Below are 21149 nucleotides of genomic sequence, written 5' to 3' on the forward strand. Positions count from 1 at the left end.
AAGACCCTTCAGTATGCACAGCGGAGTCCGAGAATGTTATGATATCGGAACTATAAAGGCCAGGAGGACTGCTGCCACACAGAGCTTCATCTACAGTGAGGCATCAAGTACCCTTCATTCTTAATCTGGCTGCCTAGGGATACTGTAGGTGGTACAGCCTCTTTAAGCACATCCACCTCCATTAGTCCCTTGGTCAAGGTAGAGATCTTCTTTTATACATCCTTCCAATCAGAACTCTGCCCTGCTTTACTGATACCTCATGGCTGGGTTGGGGCAGCCTGCTGGGCTCCCAGTTGTCCACTTGTCCCAGCACCACTGTTCTATCGTGGCACTTCCCCATTGGGAACACCCCTACAATCAAGAAAAGAATTACATAGACTTAACACAACTCTTCCCACACTCAAGCAGTACTGGTTACAACAACGTGTGTGAGTCTTGATCAGCTGTGTGTTTAGATCTGGCTGGGGAGTGACGTGCCTCTCCACCTCCCACAGAAGTTAAGTTTTGTGTTCTCCATGTGGACGCACAGACCCTGAGAAAGGGAATGTGGTAAGCCTTTCACTCCGAAGAAGGAGGAACAGGGATTATTTCCCCCTTACTTCAAGCAAAGGACAAAGAGCTTCAGCAAGTCTGTCTTATGTCCTGTGGAGTCTGCAAAACAACCATAAGACAATATCTGGCTCATGCAATGAAGTCAAGAACCGGGGGCTAGAGCTGCACCTGCCGGAAGATACAGTAAGAACGCTGGCCTGGGAGTGCACTGCGCTTCCACCACATGCACAAGAAAGGACTGTGCTTTTCCTGTCCACGTGTGAGCTCTGCAATGGTGAATGACCTGAGCCTGCATTAAAATGAAAGCACTGAAGAGGATCCCTTGGGGAAAAGAGGGAAGCAAAACAGAGTGGTGAGTCACAACCTTCACTGGTCTAGAATGAGTCTAGTGCCCAGTCAGAGAACAGGTACATTCCTGAAAGCCTGCATTGAACGGGAGGTTGAACACATGCCCGCTCAGGTAGACATCTGACAGAGGCCCACTTATGTGTTACACTGTGTTCTCCCCAAAACTCACATGTTGAAGCCCTAACCCCCCAGTGCCTCAACATAAGACCTGATTTGGAGATAGGGTCATTAGTGAGATAACCAAGTTAAAATGAGGCCATTAGGCTGGCCCTCATCCAATGTGTCCTTCTAAGAAGAAGAAATGTGGACACAGGCACATACCCAGGGAGAACACCATGTGAACATGAAGAGAGCCATCTACAAGCCAAGGACTCAGTCCTGGAAAACCCCTTTCCCTCACATCTCTCAGAAGGAATGAACTTTGCCAACACCTTGGTCTTGACTTCCAGCCTTCAAATGATACAATAAATTTCCATTGTTTAAGCCACCCAGTTTGTAGCACTTTATTATGGCAGCCCTACAAACTATTACAGACTCCAAAGACCAAGACAATAAATGTCAAATACTTTCATATTCTAAAGTGAGGTGCTGGCCAGCTTACAAAATAATGCACTCAAATGGGTTCTGTCAGCACTAGCCCATTACCCAACACAGAGATATAAAAGAGTTGAGGTGGAAGAAGGAGAAAAGAAATGTTACAGAGAGTTGTCGACATGGTGAGCATTTTCTCCACACTTATGAGGGAGGGACAAATATTGTTTTCCCCTAGCTGCAAACTGGTGATAAAAGCTACAGAAAAGCTAACTGATGCCCATGGGGGTTGAGAAACACAGGAACTAGTGTCTGACTCACCCAAGTAAAACCAAGAGGGTGGGTCTGGATGTCCCCTGGAGAAAGGACAGGAAGCATGCACCTGGGAGTGAGCAGCAATTCCACCATTTACAGATCTTTGATTTGCTCTTCTCCCTAAGCCCTTCTCTATCTGGGGATTGCATTGGTGGGGGACGGGGACAGTGAGAATGAGCAATTTGTCAACTGGGGAATAGATGGAAGATAAAAAGGCAGAAGTGGTTTGAAAATATGAGAGAAAAAGAGGCCCCCTGAGAAAACTTACTAACGCAAAAAACCCTGCTTGAAGGGTGATAGAGAAATTCACAGAGGATATGCTTCTCCAAGAATAACAAGAAGGTTACTAAAGAAGACCTAGCTGAAGTAGTCACGTAAGTGGCAGGGTCTGCATGCACCCTGACAATCCAGAGAAGGATGAAAGGAAACTGGGTTACATGCATATTGTACCCCACATGGTACTCAATTTCTCCCATCACCCCCCTTTTCTCACTTCCTTCCCCTTTTCCTGCTTTCTCTCCTTCTCCCCAAGTCTCCCATGTTCTCATTCATTATGCTGAGTAATAGCTACAAAGAATGCAGTGATTCTCTAACTGAAGACAAGCCCCCAATAATTCAAGGAGACTTTCCTAGGGGTAGCTGGGCAAGGAGAATTCCACTAGAATCCATGTCCACACACTTATTCTATATGAATGGTTTCCTAAGTTAGATCTGTCCACCAATGAACATACAGTACATCCAGAATCTTCTCCCTCCCTTTTCAAAATCAACCTGTCCCATTTTGACCTACAGGATGTCATCTATATTTTTCCAATATGGCACTGTGATGTCATCAGGATCCAGAAAAGGGAGTCGAAAATCCCAAAAAGTAAAATGTCAAAAGCATCTGCGATACTAACCACTCAGTCCATATGGGAGCTCGGGTTAAAATCAACATGGAGATGAGGCCCTTTGATGTACTGCTACCACCCCACATGCAAAGTCGGGATCAAACTTCCTACCTCGGGGTCCTGGAGGCCAAACATACCACAAACCAAATGACTGAAGGAGTACATATACATATACGGGGAGCTACTTTTCGCTAAAATGAAGGACTACACACACTGGTTGTTGGGATTGAATCAATACCTGAAGCTGTAGTAAAGTCAACAGCCAACAAATGCCAAATCTTAATACAAAAGAGGCTTTCCAAGAATGCTACCTAGTATAAATCTCCCTCTTGAAAGGTGGAGGAGAATTCTGCAGGAAGATAACTCAAAATGAAATTCTCTCTAAAAACAAAAAGGAGGCATTGCCTGCAGAGAGAGCCAAAGGCAGTCACATATGTGGCAGGGCCCTCCTGCACCCCACCTATAAAACGATGGGATGAAAGAATACTGACTTCCCTCCACTTCTGAGGATAGGTAAAGCGGATAAGTTAATGCCCCTGCATTATAAGAGCTTTGCCAGATGCTCCAAAAAGCCAAAACCATAAATGCCAAGTAACCCACATTCTTAAAGTGTGAACTCAGCTACCTTGCCAGAACCTTGAACAAAGCTGTTTATGGAGGTATCAGCCCATTGCCCATCTCTGGGATATAAAAAGTTGAGGTGGAAGGAGAAGGAAAGGAATTTTGAAGGGAGTCACCAGCATGATAAGCATTTTCTCCCCCGTTCTGTGGGCCTCCTCCACCACCTTCTCAACCTCATAATTAAACCTTCTATTTAAATGGGCTGTACCAGCTGGGGAAATGCCACATTTAAAGAACAAACTTGCTTTCTTAAGTGTGTGCTGCACTGGGAACCAAGCACTGGTTGTCCACTTATCTTACACTGTCTCTTCTCTAAGAATCCATGCAATCTTTCAATGGCACCTGCTGACAATGAATGACATGGGGCATGAATAGCCCAGTGAAAGCCCATGAAGCTGGCCACCACTGGGTACGTTTCCTTCGGAAGGCGGCACCACTGTCTGATTGAAGTTGGCAAATACAAATATAGAAGTCCAAAGAAGAGTCCTTGAGTACTGCCCATACTTGCTACGTGGACAGGCACATCAGTGCTGTTCCTTGAAAAGCTGTCTACTCCGTCGACGGCCAGGGGTACCCTCGAGAGGAGGTTAGGGCACCAAGACTGGTACTGCTGGCTATGGGACCCAGACATCCCCTCTCTACTTAACTATGCAGCTGGCACTCGCACTTATTTCCAGGATTCCTTGCCCTTAGGTGCTAGAATCACTAGATCTTGTTTAGTGGTCCAGGTGAAGATGGATTACCATGCGCTGTGCGATGGCCTATCCAAGTGACCATGGTCTTAACACGGGCGTCACAGGTGATGAGCTCCTTGATTCTACTGACTTTCATTCTTGAAGGGTCGTTATCCATGGGTATGCACAAGGGCCAGAAATAGGAGGTGAGCATCTTGGGCAATATGATAATAATTTTTGTCCCCACAGGGGCTGAGATTTGATCATCCAGTGATTATGCTGCCTAACACCAGCCAACACTGTCAATCCATGGGTTCTTGCCCCATAGTTAGTCAGGTGAACTTGGGGCGGTGTTGCCCAGGGCTAGCACTGCACCCCATCACTCCATCCATTGTGTAGAATCGCCTTTCCCATGCACAGATGCAAGCAGTTTTTTGTTAGGTTGTAAATCTTCCACAGCCCACTACGACCCATCTGCCTTTAACTTTGCTGATGTTTTCATGAACCATATCCAGGCATCCTCAGAAACCGGGGTGTACTGAAGCTACCAGAAGGCCAAAGTGCTGACATACTGTCACATACACAGTCCAACTAAGAGTCGTTGCATAGATTTCCTCCACTGCCACCAGAAGGTGAGATGTTGGCAAAGTCTCTGCATCTGACACAGCCATATCTAGACAGTGACTTTTTGTACCTGTGTGACACCGTTAATGCCTAGTTTACTTCTTTGCTAAATTTACCACCCTCACATAAGGTGGATATTTCCTAGGCAACACCCACTTGGTTGGTGGTCTCATTTGGGAGCCACCCCATGGTATGGGAAAAGTCAGGGGGTAACAACACCTGCTCTTACTTTTTTTTTTTTTTTTTTTTTTTTTTGCGGTACACGGGCCTCTACTGTTGTGGCCTCTCCCATTGCAGAGCATAGGCTCCAGACGCGCAGGCTCAGCGGCCATGGCTCACGGGCTTAGCCGCTCTGCGGCATGTGGGATCTTCCCGGACCAGGGCACGAACCCATGTCCCCTGCATCGGCAGGCGGACTCTCAACCACTGCGCCACCAGGGAAGCTCTGCTCTTACTTTTTTACTCTCTCAATACCCAGAGGCATCCACAGCAGGTAAGCAGCAGTCTTTCAATGCGGGATATTGTAGCAGTTTCAGCAAGGGCCACAAACAAATCCCAGAGGGTGCCCTTGTCTAATGGCCACATGTTTTTGCCACAGGCTCTACTTGGCATAAATGTCAGTCACAGACACTTTCCCTCAGAAGTACTGCACAGTACTTGCCTGAATGGAATCATGCTCTGTACAGCTTGTTGGAGAGTCCTGAGACAGGTTGCTGGTCAAATTAGATGCACTTTAAGATGTATAATGTCATGGGCTGAGCAGGATCCTTATGTGAGGTATAAAGCACATCCAGGACTGAGCAAGCTTATCATAAGCTGTGCAAAATGTGGTCTTCTAGAAATTTTTAGGACATTTGCTTTTACTGAATAGACTCATCGATTGTTTGTAGACATCAGATCACATGGTTTCCAAGAACTATGCTTGGGAGGTTGGCTGCTAATTCTTTTTTTTTTAATTAATTAATTAATTTATTTATTTATTTTTGGTTGCGTTGAGTCTTCATTGCTGCACGCAGGCTTTCTCCAGTTGTGGCGAGTGGGGGTTACTCTTTGTTGCGGCGTGCAGGCTTATCATTGTGGTGGCTTCTCTTGTTGCAGAGCATGGGCTCTAGGCACGCGGGCTTCAGTAGTTGTGGTACATGGGCTGAGTAGTTGTGGCTTGCGGGCTCTAGAGTGCAGGCTCAGTAGTTGTGGCGCAGGGGCTTAGTTGCTCCGTGGCATGTGGGATCTTCCTGGACCAGGGATCGAACCCACGTCCCCTGCATTGGCAGGCGGATTCTTAACCACTGTGTCACCAGGGCAGTCCCTGGCTGCTGACTCTTACAGGGTTAATCTTCAAGCTCTGGTTACTCAGATATTGGACTGCCTACCTAAGACAAACGGTATGTTGTCCTTAGCCTTTTGATTCAGAATATTGTCACCCATGTAAAGTTACCAAGACAACCTGGCTGAGGTTTCAATCTTTTCTATGTCCCAGCCTGGAGAAAAATCAGTTTTAGGTCTTTGTGAGGCAGCACATTGAACATATATTGTGACCTGAGAACCAGTGAAGGTAAATAGGCCCTGATCCCATGGATGCACTGGGACTTGAAGAAAGCATTAGCATGCCCACTATTACAAGCCAGGCTCCTCAGTCTGCGCACAGAACCTGTGATCATTACGAAACCGGGAAGTTCAGGTGCAAGGAGGACTGCTCCTCACTGAGGCTGCTGTACGGTACAGTGAGGCATCTAGTACTTTCTTGGCTTTTTTCATGGATAATTCAGGGCTATTTTAGGGTGGTAGAGTATCTTTAAGCACCTCTGCCTCCATGAGTTCCATGATCAGTATAAGGACATCCTTTCACCCAACTCCACCTTCACAACCTAGCGTCACACACTGCTTTACTGATACCTCATGGCTGTGCTGAGGAAGCCTGCTGGGCTCCCGGCTGTCTACTTGTCCCAGCACCACTGTTCTATCGTGGCACTTCGCCATTGGGAACATCCCTTATAAGCAAGAGAAAAATTACACATACTTAACCCAATTCTTCCCACAATACACTCACCCATACCAGTTACAACACCCGGCATGTGTACTGGTCAGAAAGGACGCACCTATAAACTCAGATAAGCTCATTCTTCGGTCTGAGAATTATTTCCAAATCCAGTAAGTGCAAACCTTGACCATGACATCAGGGGCTTCTACACAGCATAGTTCCCAGTGTTCAAAATTGCCAGAATGATCTGGCAACCAAGGTACAGTCAATTCCCCAACACACTTTAACCAGTGCATAAAGCTGCCAATCGCTCTTACAGACGGAGAGCCCTTGAACTCCACCCTGGACCTCTTTTTGTTGAAAGAAGTAAGGTATGGGTAGAAAGGTGATGCTGAAAGCACTGCATAAACATCCTCCTGAAGGGCATCAGCCTCAGCAAGGTTTTCTAGTTGACCTTCCACCTGTCGTTAGCAAGGATGTCATGGCCAGACTGACTTTGAACGTGGGGTCAGTCATTAGATGACCAGGTAATCTCCACTCCTTGTCCTCCAGCATGACTGGCGGGGCGCCAAGGGCCCAAACACATATAGTCAGTCTCACTGGGCATTTGTACAAATCTATCCCTAATATGACTTCTTTCCTACTTTTTACTTATATACCTCAGTACATTTCTGCATGACTGACTGCCCCTTGTCACAAGACAACTTATCAGTGAGATCTGCTACTGCCCCCCAAGTCCTGTCCCATACTTAGCTAGTCAACCTGTGGGATCTCATCTGTATTTTTCCAAGAGGGCACTGTGACCTTATCAGCCTCCAGGAAAAGAGAGTTTAAAATCCCATGGAGTCGGACTTCCCTGGCGGTCCAGTGGTTAAGACTCCACACTGCCAACACGGGGGGCACGAGTTCGATCCCTGGTCGGGGAACTAAGATCCCACATACTGCACGGCATAGCCGAAATATAAAAAATAATAATAATAATAAAATAAAAATACAATCCCATAGAGTCAATCTGTGAAAAGCAAGTGGGAAAGCCCCAGGTATTCTCGCCTCTTTATGATTATAAGACAAACAGGCCACTACTGCAGCAGTTTTGTAGGAGCAACAAGTGTTCTCTCAGAAACACAGAATTCTTTAGTTTGTGAAAGACAACAGTGGTTCTTTGCATGCAAGATTCAGTGTGTGAGCCCATTTACATTAGCTCAAGTACTGTAGTTGACAGACAGGCCCTGACTTTTATTGGGGATCGTAAGACTCCCTTGCTGGTGGGCATGCAAGGCAATAGAAAATGACACCTTTAACTCACTAATCAACATCATTATACAGTGAAAACTTTGGATATCAGACAAATTTTTCTGATACCATATGAACATTCAAAATTCAAACATGTAACACATTTCAATACCAATGACATATTGTTACATAGTATAGACAACGAACTGGCTCACAGGCCTCTCAATGACAACATCACTTTTAAGTTTTTATCTTTTTACTGCAAGTTCTCTCAGATGCATTCAACCTGTTTCTCACAAACAGAAACCACAGGTGTTTTACACGGACACCACAACACCAGCTTCCGGGAAACCATCTAACTCTCCTTGGCTGGGAGCCCAGGAAATAAGGGGTAAGGGGGGCAGGAAGTGCAACTGGCACTAGTAAGCACAGGTTTGCACACACGTTTGGCCATTCTGTGGGCCTCAACAAACATAATTTTATCAATAACTAGACACCAAACAGACAGGTAATGCCAATCCTACCTCTTCCTACCTAACCCTCCAAACTTTTTTCAACAGGTAGCAGACACTATCCAATCCTAGAGAACCTACCTTACCCTAAACTGGCCCACACACCTCGAAAGAGGTTGGACAGAGGGAGAACCCTTATGTTCCCCTCCTCACTGACCATGGATATAAGGGTGCACTACCAGATCCCAGGGAGCTACCAGATCTGGGGCGCCTTGATTTCTCCTAACCTCCTCTCGCTGTACACCCAGATTAGAGAGTCTTATCTCATGCACTAACCCAGCCATAGGATCCTGAGGACCACAGATCCTAGATGCATCATCTCTCCTAACATGGAACAGGCAATCCGTTAGTGGGGAGACCCTATCCTCCTCTCGCTGTACACCCAGATTAGAGAGTCTTATCTCATCCACTAACCCAGCCATAGGATCCTGAGGACCACAGACCCTAGACGCATCATCTCTCCTAACATGGAACAGGCAATCCGTTAGTGGGGAGACCCTATCCTCCTCTCACCCACTGACAGGTGGAATGTGCTACCAGATGCAGTGGAATCTATCTTAGGCAGTAACCTGTCCAGGGTGGCCTCTTGCCTAGGAAAAGGGCATCATAACTTTTCTCAGCCACACATCAGTGCCAAGTCTGGCATCTCATGCACAGAGACATGCAAGGCCAAGGCCAAGGCTCAAATTATTGTCCCACCAAAAATACAAAAGGTCATTTTTACATTTTGACATTTTAATACTTACAAAGACATCAAAAAAAAAAAGAAATGAGGCAAAACTGTCAGCTCCCCATGACCCTTGTCCTCCACACCAAGCTGATGACAGGGCAACAAAAGGGAGCAAATGACCTCGACGCAAGTTGTAGGATATCCCGTCATGGAGGAGGCACCACTAGACTGCAGCTAAGTGGTTTTCGATTCCGCAGCTCCGCACTCAAGCGTTAGAAGGGCAGAAATGCCCATGTCTCGACAGACCCTGAGTGAGTGAGAAAACTGCCTCGTGGAGATGCGGTTGCAATGGCTGACCCAAGGGCAAGAGCTTCCGAAACCTTCACTTCTGCTCCCTGGAGCGAGAACAACACAGAGCCTCGTGTCTGGCTCATGTAGAAAAAGTAGCTGGGGCTGGAGCGGCCCCTGCCCAGAAAGACAGAAGGAGGCTGACATGGCACAGAACTGCACTTCCACCAGCTGCAGCAGAAAGGAAGGTTCTCCAAGGTCGACACGTGGACCCTGAGGAAGCGAAACTGGTGGGCATTTTCTCCACTCTCATGAAGGAGGAATGAAGATTACTTCCCCCCGCCTCAAGCAAATGACAAACAGCTTCAGAAAGCTTGACGTAGGTCCCCTGGAGTTAGAGGAACAGTGGGACTAGAGTGTGACTCATGCAAACGAAGTTGAGAACCTGGGGCAGAAACTGCCCAAATCAGAAGGTATAATATAAAGGCTGGCACAGAACACAGTGGCTTTTTTACCACCTGCATAAGAAAGGACTGTGTTTTCCATGGTCGACATGTGAACCCTGCTAAAATGAGTGGACTAAGTTTGTCTTAAAACAAAAGCACCAAGACCAGTGCCTAAAGAGAAAGAAAACCTCAACAGAAGAGAGGGCCACAAAAGCCTATATATTTAGGGGAAGTCTAATGCCCAGACAGAAGCTGCACCCATGGACCCTTCAGGTAAATGGAGACAGATACTAGTATGGGTATCTCATAGGAACAGAAGCTAGAGATGCAGCTGCCCTGTAGAAGGATTGTCTTCCAAGGTGGACATGTGGACCCTGAGAAAGGGACAGTGGTGGGCATTTTCTCCACTGTCATGAGAATAAAGATAGCTTCCCTCTGACCTTAATCAAGTGAAAAGGAGCTTAGAAACACTTGACTCGTGTCTTCTGCAGTTAGCAAGACACAAGAACTAATGTCTGATTCATGCAAATGAAGCCAAGTATCTACAGCTGAAAATGTCCAGCCAAAAGATGCAATAAGAGGAATGGCATAAAAGTATACTGCACTTAACGCCACATGCAGAAGAAAAGTCTGTATTTACCATGGTTGACAACAGAACCTGGGGAAAGTGAGTGTACTCAGGTTGTTTTAAAAGGAAAGCACCAAGATGGAACACCTAAAGAGGCAGATGACCGCAACAAAAGTGTGGGCCACAAGAGAACAGGGTCTGACAGGGAGTTTATTGGCCAGTCAGAGGAAAGGCACTGGATGTGACAGGAGTCTGCAAGTGGGTCCCTTTAGGAAGCTCAGAATGTACCCATGAGAGTGTGAGCTCAGAATTGCCTCTGTATCACAAAGCCCCAAAGCCTCATTACAACTTTGCCAACCATAGGTATATGTTACTCTCACACAAGCACCTCTCTTCCTGGGGATCGCATCTGGAGTAGTGGGGCAGATGGATAGATACATCCATCCTATATAAACATATATACAAATCACTGGCAGGATGGCAAAACTCATGACACAGACAGTTGCATATGTGGGGGGTCTCCATGCACCGTCCATGACGACTCCTACAAGGATGGGATAAAGAGACAATGGCTTACCTCACTTTACCTGAGCACAACTTCCCAGTATTCTCCTGTGCCCCCTCTTTTCTCTCCTTCTCTGTCGTGTTCCCCTTTTTCATTACTTTTCCCCACTTCTCTCCTATTCTCACTCATTATGCCAAGAGATATACCTAAGAATGCAGCACTTCTCTGGCTCAGGTCAGAGCCTCAATCCTACAAGGAGCCTTTCATAAGGGTACCTGAAAGAGTCCTAATAAAACCAGTTTCACATTTTCATCTTCTATATGTATGTTCTCCTAAAGTATATCTACCTAAAAAGAATCCTGGCCCTCAATCACATCCACCTTCCCCCCTTTTCATAATCAACTTCTTATATTTACAAACTGTAAATCACTTAGAAAAAAAATATTTGTAAATCTTTGTGACCTTGTGTTACACAATAGTTTCTTAAGTATGACACCAGCAGCACAAGCAACCAGAGAAAAAGTAGTTTAATTGGAAATCACCAAAATTAAACAAATTTTGTGTCAAGGGACAGTATCAAGAAAGAGAAAAGACAATCTATAAAATGGGAAAAAATATTTGCACATCATATATTTGAAAAGAATTTAGTATTCAGAATATACAAAGAACTCAAAACTCTACAGTCAAAAGACAAACAACCCAGGACTTCCCTGGTGGTCCAGTGGTTAAGACTCCACGCTTCCACTGCAGGGGGCGTGGGTTCAATCCTTGATCGGGGAAGCAAGATCGCACATGCCATGCAGTGTAGCCAAAAAAAAAAAAAAAAAAAGACAAACAACCTAATTAAAACGTATGCAAGCACATGAATAAACATTTCTCCCAAGAGGTTATACAAATGGCCAAAATGTGCATGAATATCAATGCTCATTAAGGAAATGCAAGTCAAAACCACAATGAGATACCACTCCACATCCACTAGGATGGCTATAACCAAAAACACAGACAATAACAAGTGTTAGCAAGGATTTGGAAAAACTGGAATCCTCTTCTATTGCTGGCCTGCAGTGATGCAACCGTGGTGGGAAACACTTTGGCAGGTCCTTAAAAATTCAAACACAGAGTTCCCATAAGACCCAAGAATTCTAGTCCTTGGTATATACCCAAGAGAACTGAAAACATATGTTCACACAAAAATTTACCCTCAAATGTTCACAGTACCATAATTCATAATAGCCAAAAAGTAGAAACAACCTAAATGTCCATCAGTTGATCAATCCATAAACAAAATGGTTACACAGTGGAATAGTATTCATCCATGAAAAGGAATGAAGGATTGATACATGCTGCAACATGCATGAACCTTGAAAACATTATACTACATGAAAGAAGCCATTCACAAAGTAACAGATATTATATGATTCCATGTATATGAAATGCCCACTATAGGCAAATCCATAAAGTCATAAAGTAGATTAGTGCTTTTCAGGTGAAGGGAGAATGGGGAACTGAAAGTGACTGATAAGAGGTACTGGGTATCATTTCTGAAGTGATGGAAATGCTCTGGAATGAGCTAGTGGCAATGTTTGCACAACACTGCACATATACTAAAAACCAATGAACTATAGTTAATAATACTGTATTACATACTGGATTGTACACTTTAAAATGTTGAAATCTTATGTATTGAATTATATCTCAATAAAAACTGTAAAATAAAATAACAATAAACATTATGAAACTCACAGGTTGTGTGGGTCTCAAATTCAGGAATGGCTGTCCCAGGGCATCCCATGAGACTGTGGCCAAGATGTCACCAGGGCTGCAGTCATCAGAACTGACTGGAGCTGGAAGATCCGCTTCCAAGGTGGTGCAGTCCCAGGCTGGCAAGGTGGTGCTGGTAGCTCATGGAAGGCCTCAGTCGCTTCCCATGTGGGCCTCTCCAGAGGCTGCCTGAGTGTCCTCATGACTCTGTGGATGACTTCTCCTAGAATGAGAGAGGGACAAATGTTGCTACCTCAAGCAAATGACAAAAAGTTTCAGAAAGCTTGTGTCTCCTGTAGGTTGAGTATCACAGGAACTAGCGTCTGACTCACTCAAGTGAACTCTAGAGGCTGGGGCTGGAACTGACCCTGGCAGAAGGGACAATAAAATGGCAGCCTGAGATTAAACTGAACTGCCCACAAATGCAGAAAAATTTGTGTTTCCAGGGAACACACGTGGACCCCACAAAAGACAGTGGTCTGAAACTGTCATAAAAGGAAAAGCAGCCAGGTGGGCCACCCAGGGGAGCAGAAGGATCCCAACACAGGGGTGGGTCACAAAAGCCTAGGGACTGAGGGAGAGTCTAAGCGGCTATTCAGAGGAAAGACAAGGGATGTGGCAGAGCCTGCACTCAGGTCCCTCATGGAACCTGCGAATGTCCCCATGACAGTATCAGACAGGGATTCCCTTCATACCACAGAGCCCCAGGCCAGGCTGCAACTTTGTCAACCATGTGAGGGTGCACCCTTCCCCCACAATCCTCACATTCTCTGGACCCCATTCTAGATCAGAAACAGTATGTGGTCAAATCTACATTTAGACATTTATGTCACCATGGACTAATGTCTGTGAGTGCCATTGGAATTTTAGCTCAATAACAGTAGGACGTGTCTCTTTTGTTACTGCTGCACCCCAATGACAGTGTCTGGCACACAGCAGGTGCTCAAAAAGTATTCCTGATCCGTACCTCACACCATAGACAAAAATTAACTCAAAAAGGCTCAAATACCTAAATGTAAAAGCTATAACTATAAAACTCGTAGAAAGAAACGTATTATATCTTTATGACCTTCGATTAGGCAATAGCTTCTTAAATATGACACCAGAGCACAAGCAAGCAAAAAATATAAATTAGAACTCATCAAAATTAAAAACCTTCATCAAAATTAAAAGGACACTATCAAGTAAGTATGAAAAAAACCCCAGAGAATGGGAGAAAATATTTGTAAATCATATATCTGATAAGGGTTTAGTATCCTAAATATATAAAGAACTCTTACAACTCAACAACAGAAAGAAAAACATCCCAATTATAAAATGGACAAAAGATTTAAATAAACAGTTCTCCAAAGATGATATACATGAAAAGATGCTGAACGTCATTAGTCATTTGGTAAATGCTAATTAAAATGATATCACTTCACATCCTTCCCATGACTATGACCAAAAAAACAGACAATAACAAGTGTTGAAGAAGATGTGGAGAAACTGGACCCCTCATACACTGCTGGTGTAAATGTAAAATAGGATAGCTGCTGTGGAAAACACTTGGGCAGGTCCTCAAAAAGTTAAACATAGAGTTATCATATAGCCCAGCAATTCCAGTCTTAGATAGATACCCAAGAGAATTGAAAACATAAGTCCACATAAAAACTTGTAAATGAATGTTCACAGCATCATTATTCATATTAGTCTAAAAGTATAAACAACCTGATTCCCATCAATTTATGAATGGGCAAACAAAATTGGTATATCCATACAATGGAATATTATTCAGCCATAAAAAGGAATAGAGTACCAGTACATGCTAAAACATGGATGAACCTTGAAACCATTAAACTTAAGTGAAAGAACCCGGATACAAAAGGACAAATATTGTATCATTCTACTTATATGAGGTATCTATAGTAGTCACATTCACCTGTGGCTAATAACCTGCCTGCCAATTCAGGGGACACGGGTCCGAGTCCTGGTCTAGGAAGATCCCACATGCCGCGGAGCAACTAAGCCCGTGCGCCACAACTACTGAGCCTGTGCTCTAGAGCCCACAAGCCACAACTACTGAGCTCGTGTGCCACAACTACTGAAGCCCACGCACCTAGAGCCTGTGCTCCACAATGAGAGAAGCCACCGCAATGCGAAGGACGCACACCACAACCAAGAGTAGCGCCCGCTCGCCACAACTAGAGAAAGCCCACACGCAGCAATGAAGACCCAATGCAGCCAAAAAAAAAAGACAGTATGGTACTGGCACAAAAACAGAAATATATATCCATGGTACAGGACAGAATGCCCAGAGATAAACCCACGCACATATGGTCACCTTATTTTTGATAAAGGAGGCAAGAATATACAATGGAGAAAAGACAGCCTCTTCAATAAGTGGTGCTGGGAAAAATGGACAGCTACTTGTAAAAGAAAGAATGAAATTAGAACACTCACTAACACTATACACAAAAATAAACTGAAAATGGATTAAAGACCCAAATGTAAGGCCAGACACTATCAAACTCTTAGAGGAAAGCATAGGCAGAACACTCCATGACATAAATCACAGCAAGACCCTTTTTGACCCACCTCCTAGAGAAATGGAAATAAAAACAAAAATAAACAAATGGGACCTAATGAAACTTAAAAGCTTTTGCACAGCAAAGGAAACCATAAACAAGACAAAAAGACAACCCTCAGAATGGGAGAAAATATTTGCAAATGACACAGCAGACAAAGGATTAATCTCCAAAATATACAAACAGCTCATGGAGCTAGCTCAATATCAGAAAAACAAACAATCCAGTTAAAAAATGGGTGGAAGACCTAAATAGACATTTCACCAAGGAAGACATACAGGTGGCCAAGAGGCACATGAAAAGCTGCTCAACATCACTAATTATTAGAGAAATGCAAATCAAAACTACAAAGAGGTATCACCTCACGCCAGTCAGAATGGCCAACATCAAAAAATCTACAAACAATAAATGCTGGAAAGGGTGTGGTGAAAAGGGAACACTCTTGCACTGTTGGTGGGATATAACCACTATGGAAAACAGTACGGAGGTTCCTTAAAAAACTAACAATAGAACTACCATATGACATAGCAATCCCACTACTGGGCACATACCCTGAGAAAACCATAATTCAAAAGCAGTCATGTACCACAATGTTCATTGCAGCACTGTTTACAATAGCCAGGACATGGAAGCAACCTAAATGTCCATCGACAGATGAATGGATAAAGAAGATGTGGCACATATATACAATGGAATATTACTCAGCCATAAAAAGAAATGAAATTGAGTTATTTGTAGTGAGGTGGATGGACCTAGAGTCTGTCATACAGAGTGAAGTAAGTCAGAAAGAGGAAAACAAATACCGTATGCTAACACATATATATGGAATCTAAATTTAAAAAATGGTTCTGAAGAACCTAGGGGCAGGATAGGAATAAAGATGCAGACGTAGAGAATGGACTTGAGGACAAGGGAAGGGGGAAGGGTAAGCTGGGATGAGTTGAGAGAGTGGCATGGGCATATATACACTACCAAATGTAAAACAGATAGCTAGTGGGAAGCAGCCATATGGAACAGGGAGAGCAGCTCGGTGCTTTGTTACCACCTAGAGGGGTAGGATAAGGAGTGTGGGAGGGAGACACAAGAGGGAGGGGATATGGGGATATCTGTATACGTATAGCTGATTCACTTTGTTATACAGCAGAAACTAACACAATACTGTAAAGCAATTATACTCCAATAAAGATGTTTAAAAAAAATTGTTATTTTTAGTGAGGTGGATGGACCTAGAGAGTCTGTCATACAGAGCGAAGTCAGAAAGAGAAAAACAAATACCGTATGCTAACACATATATACGGAATCTAAAAAAGAAAAAAAAGTACTGATGAACCTAGTTGCACGGCAGCAATAAAGATGTAGACATAGAGAATGGACTTGAGGACAGAGGGTGGGAGGGGGAAGCTGGGGTGAAGTGATAGTAGCATCGATATATATGCACTACCAAATGTAAAATAGCTACTGGGAAGCAGCAGCATAGCACAGGGAGATCGGCTCAGTGCTTTGCGATGACCTAGAGGGGTGGGATAGGGAGGGTGGGAGGGAGGCTCAAGAGGGAGGGGATATGGGGACATGTGTATGCATATGGCTGATTCACTTTGGTGTACAACAGAAACTAACACAGTATTGTGAAGCAATTATACTCCAATAAAGATCCATTTAAAAAATAAAAAATTTTAAAAATTAAAAAAAAATTTTAATTAAATAAATACGTGCTACAGTACCACATGGTGTGGAACCGTGGCTACAGGGCCCACTATAGGACTTGAGTATTCCTGGATTTTGGCATTTGGGGGCGGGTCCTGGAACCAACCCCCCACAGATACTGAGGGACGATTGTATTTGTTTTGAAATTTTGCAGGTTAACTCTTTTTTTTTTTCATGGTACGCGGGCCTCTCACTGTTGTGGCCTCTCCTGTTGCAGAGCACAGGCTCGGGACGCGCAGTCTCAGCAGCCATGGCTCACGGGCCCAGCCGCTCCGCGGCATGTGGGATCTTCCCGGACCGGGGCACGAACCCGTGTCCCCTGCATCAGCAGGCGGACTCTCAACCACTGTGCCACCAGGGAAGCCCCAGGTTAACTCCTAATTTGACGTGCATTTAAAGAGATGCTTTCAGACTTTCAGACTTCCCAGTGGTCCAGTGGTTAAGACTCTGCACTCCCAGTGCAAGGGGCATGAGTTCGTTCCCTGGTCGGGGAAATAAGATCCCGCATGCCGCAGCCAAAAAAAATAAATAAATGAAAATAAATAAAGAGATTTAAAAAATGGTTAAAATAGTAAGTTTGATGTTATGTATATTTTATCACAAGAAAGAAAAAGGAATGAAGTACCAATACATGCTACAAGAGAGATGAACCCTGAAAACGTTATACTTAAGTAAAAGAAGCCAGACATGAAAGGACATATGTTATATGATTCTATTTATATGAAATGTCCAAAATAGGCAAATCTATACGACAAAAAATAGATTAGTCATAGCCAGGGGCTGGGGGAAAGGAGGAATTAACCGCTAACAGAAATGAGGTTTCTTTTTTGGGGTGATGGAAATGTTCTGGAATTAGATAGTGGTAAGCACAAAGCACAACACTGTGACAATACTAACAACCACTGAATTTATTATATATTTTTAAATCATAAATTACGTGTTCTGTGAATTTTATCTCAAAAAAACTTTTTGGACAATAAGTCTTCCAGCAGAATGAGTAATGTAAATAAAGACAGATACTATCTTTTTTCTGACCTTGAGTCAGAAGTCACAAAGCATTCCTCCCGTCATATGCATTAGAAGTGAGTCCCTAAGTCTGGCCCACACTCCAAGTTAGCGTTCACACTTATATCATGAAACTCATATCATTTCAGTCTCACAACATGGGGAAGGTATTAATGACTCCCATCTGCAGATGAAACTAAGGCTCAGAGAAGTTAAATTAACTTCCCCAGGCCATAAGGCCAATAGGTGGCAGAGCTCAGATTGGAACCTAGAAACAGCAGAGTCCACAACTTGCGCTCTTAACCTCTATCAGCGGTGGTTCTTAACCAGACACATCATTTGTGAAACCACAGATGCTTGAGACCGCCTCCACCCTGCCCCGCAAACATCACTTAAATCATCATTTCTGGGGCTTGGTCCATACACTCGAATGTTTTTAAGCTCCTCACGTGTTTCTGTATACACAGAACCACCTCCCCGTGTCTGAGGTTTTGTGTTATTAATATGGGCAGCTGACTCCAGCTGGACGGTGAGTGTCTTGGGGGAAGTGCCCTGCCCCGAGCCTCCCTGTGACTGCCACTGTGAAAGCACAATGTCTACCCGCGGGAGGCAGGCACACGGGGAATATCACTGGACATAAGGATTCAGAGCAACTGCCACCCAGAATGTCAGCGGCCAAGGGATCCCAGCGAGGAGTGCAGTTTGTGCCTGGGAGCTTCACTGGGGCCCATCTGCTGGGCAGCCCTTGCTGCCAACTGGGGCACCTCAGCTCAGCCCAGGGCAGAGATGTCGGGAAAGAACACTCTCCCCGAGTTTCCTCTCCCAGTTCCTAAACTAAGAGACCCAGCTCAGGGCCTAGAATTCACTGAGGCTTTGTGGCTGCTTGTCCAATGATCAACATGGATCACCGAAGACGGCCTCGGGGTACAGGCCTGAGCCGAATCCCTGGGACTGAGTCCTGAATCCCCTGGGCCCTATTCCCCTTCCACTTAGAACTGGAGGCCAGAGAAGGAGAAGAAGGGGAGGTGCGAGGGCCACCTCACCCGAGGACTCCTAGCTACAGGACCATGGAAAGTGAAGAATTGACAGACAATGCTATGGGTAAGGACGTGCTTCCCCCACCCCCTGCCTGACCCCTCAGCAAAAGAGAGGTGGCTTCCTCCTTTGCCCACAGGAAACAGAGATCAGGAAACAAAAAGCAGAGCATGTAATGGGCAGGACTGGGCTGAGGGATGAGTTTGTAAAGGGCAGGTTTCCTATCTGCCTCAAAGGGTTGCCACAAAGAATAAGGATATAATATGTGAAAACAACCTGAAACTATGACAGGCTATCAGGAACATTAGGTGTTATTTACAAAATCAAGTGTTTACAATAGCAAATGCTCACCTTGTGCCAGGTGCTTTGGGAAACAAAGATGAATTCGACATCGATTTTGACCCCAAGGAGCAGACTGTGTAATAGAGGAAAGAAACTGTTAGGATGGCTTCTGTGGGATTCAGAAAGATGACAAGCGCTCACAGGAAAATAGAAGGGACCCTGGGGGCATAAAGGCTGCCGATGGCTTCCGTCTTTCTGGTGTGTGTTGTATTTCTCCCCTCAGTTCTCATCTGCCATCTTAGCAAATGGGTGAGTGATGGGCTAATTGTCAGAAGATGGAACAATATCACGCCTGGGAGAAAGGGTTTTGTGGGAACTTATCAAGTCTTGATTTAAAAAAAATAATACACATCTTGAGACAGCCTGAAGTCACCAAACTGTGACTTTCCTGCCTGAGCTTCTTTCCCTTTGGAAGACAATAAATGGTCTCAAGATATTGCTTTTCAGGTTAGACTTTTCTTCTCTAAGTCTTCCCAGTACTTAAAAGGACTACAACCAGTCATGGCACCGTTCGCCAAGCTCACTGCAGGAAAAGGAGAATAAGTATCTGTTAAAGTATAAAATGCAAGCCATTCAGAGGCAGAAGGGTTACTTTCAGGTTTGGGGGGAGGGGGTGGTTTGGGGGGGATGGTGTGCGGTAGTGAGGCTCTGTAGGAGAAGGGGGCGCGGAAGGATGAGAGGGTCTAAAACAGTACTGCGACTGCACGACCAGTCACTGGCAATGGCGGGAAGCCTATCGCAGCAATGGCGGGAGACCAGTCTCTGGCGAAGTTATGTGGAAGAGATGAGCCTGGAAGAATGAGGAGGCCCTAAAACATTGCTGAGGGCGAAGGCGAAGAGGGGCGGGAGCACGAGACCTGTCGCCATCGATGTCACAAAATGCTATACTGAGTTAGGCGTCGCTGGGCATCCTGGGCCTGCCCCCAGGTCACAGACGCAAACGCCTGTGGGGTGGAGAGTCTCGGGAGAGACGGAGGCTGGAGCCAAGGGCCTTCGGGCCACAAGCCCATCAAACTCTTCCGGGTCCTATAATGGGCAGAACTAGGGTGAGGGATGAGTTTGGAAAGGGTTGTCACAAGGAGTAAGCATAAAACATGTGAAAGCAACTTGAAACTATGACTGGCTGTCGGGAACATTAGGTGTTATTTTCAAAATCAAGGGCTTACAAGGGCAGGCGCTAACCTTGCGCTAGGTGACTTGGGAAACAAAGATGAATTCCACATTGATTTTGACCCCAGGGAGCTGACGGCCTAGAGGAAACAAAAACTGTTGGATGGCTTTCGTGGGGTTCAGAAAGATGACAAGAGCTCACAGGAAGACAGAAGGGACCCTGGGGGCATAAAGGCTGCTGAAGACCCCTGTAAAGTGATGGGGTAATTATCTGAAGATGGAACTATACTGTGCTGGAACAAAGTTTGGTTTTCTGGGAACTTTTCAAGTGTTTAAAAAAAAAAAGACACCTTTAAGACAGGCTTAAGTCACAAAACTGCCTGTTTGCCTTGCCTGCTGAAGGAGAGTAAATGGTTAGGCCTTTCTTCTCCAAATTCTCCCAAGACTTGGGCTGCAACTAAGGGCGGGGATGGGGGGGGCAGGGAGTCATGGCGCTGTTCACACAGACCACTTCAAGGAAGAAACAAGTACTGTTAGAAGTATAAAGTGAAAGCTGTTCAGAGGCAGAAAAGTTCGTCTCACTTTTTTGCGGGGATGGTGTGCGGTGAAGAGGCTTTGTGGAAGAGATGACGTGAAAGGACGTCTAGCCCAGCGCAAGGGCGGGAGGACAGGAGTCACGGACGATGCCACACTCCGCAGAGTTAGGCTAAGCTCCCAGCGTTGGCCCGCCCCAGGGCGCATGCGCAAACGCCTGCAGGAGCGGAGCAGGCGGGGCTGACGCCCACGTGGCGGGGCGGGGCGGGGCGGGGTGGGGGTGGGGGAGCCCGGGAAGCGAGGGACACGGGGAGCGGGGAGGGGCCGGGGGAGTGA

The sequence above is a fragment of the Orcinus orca genome, chromosome X (genome assembly GCF_937001465.1).
Source record: "Orcinus orca chromosome X, mOrcOrc1.1, whole genome shotgun sequence".
Lineage (NCBI taxonomy): Eukaryota > Metazoa > Chordata > Mammalia > Artiodactyla > Delphinidae > Orcinus > Orcinus orca.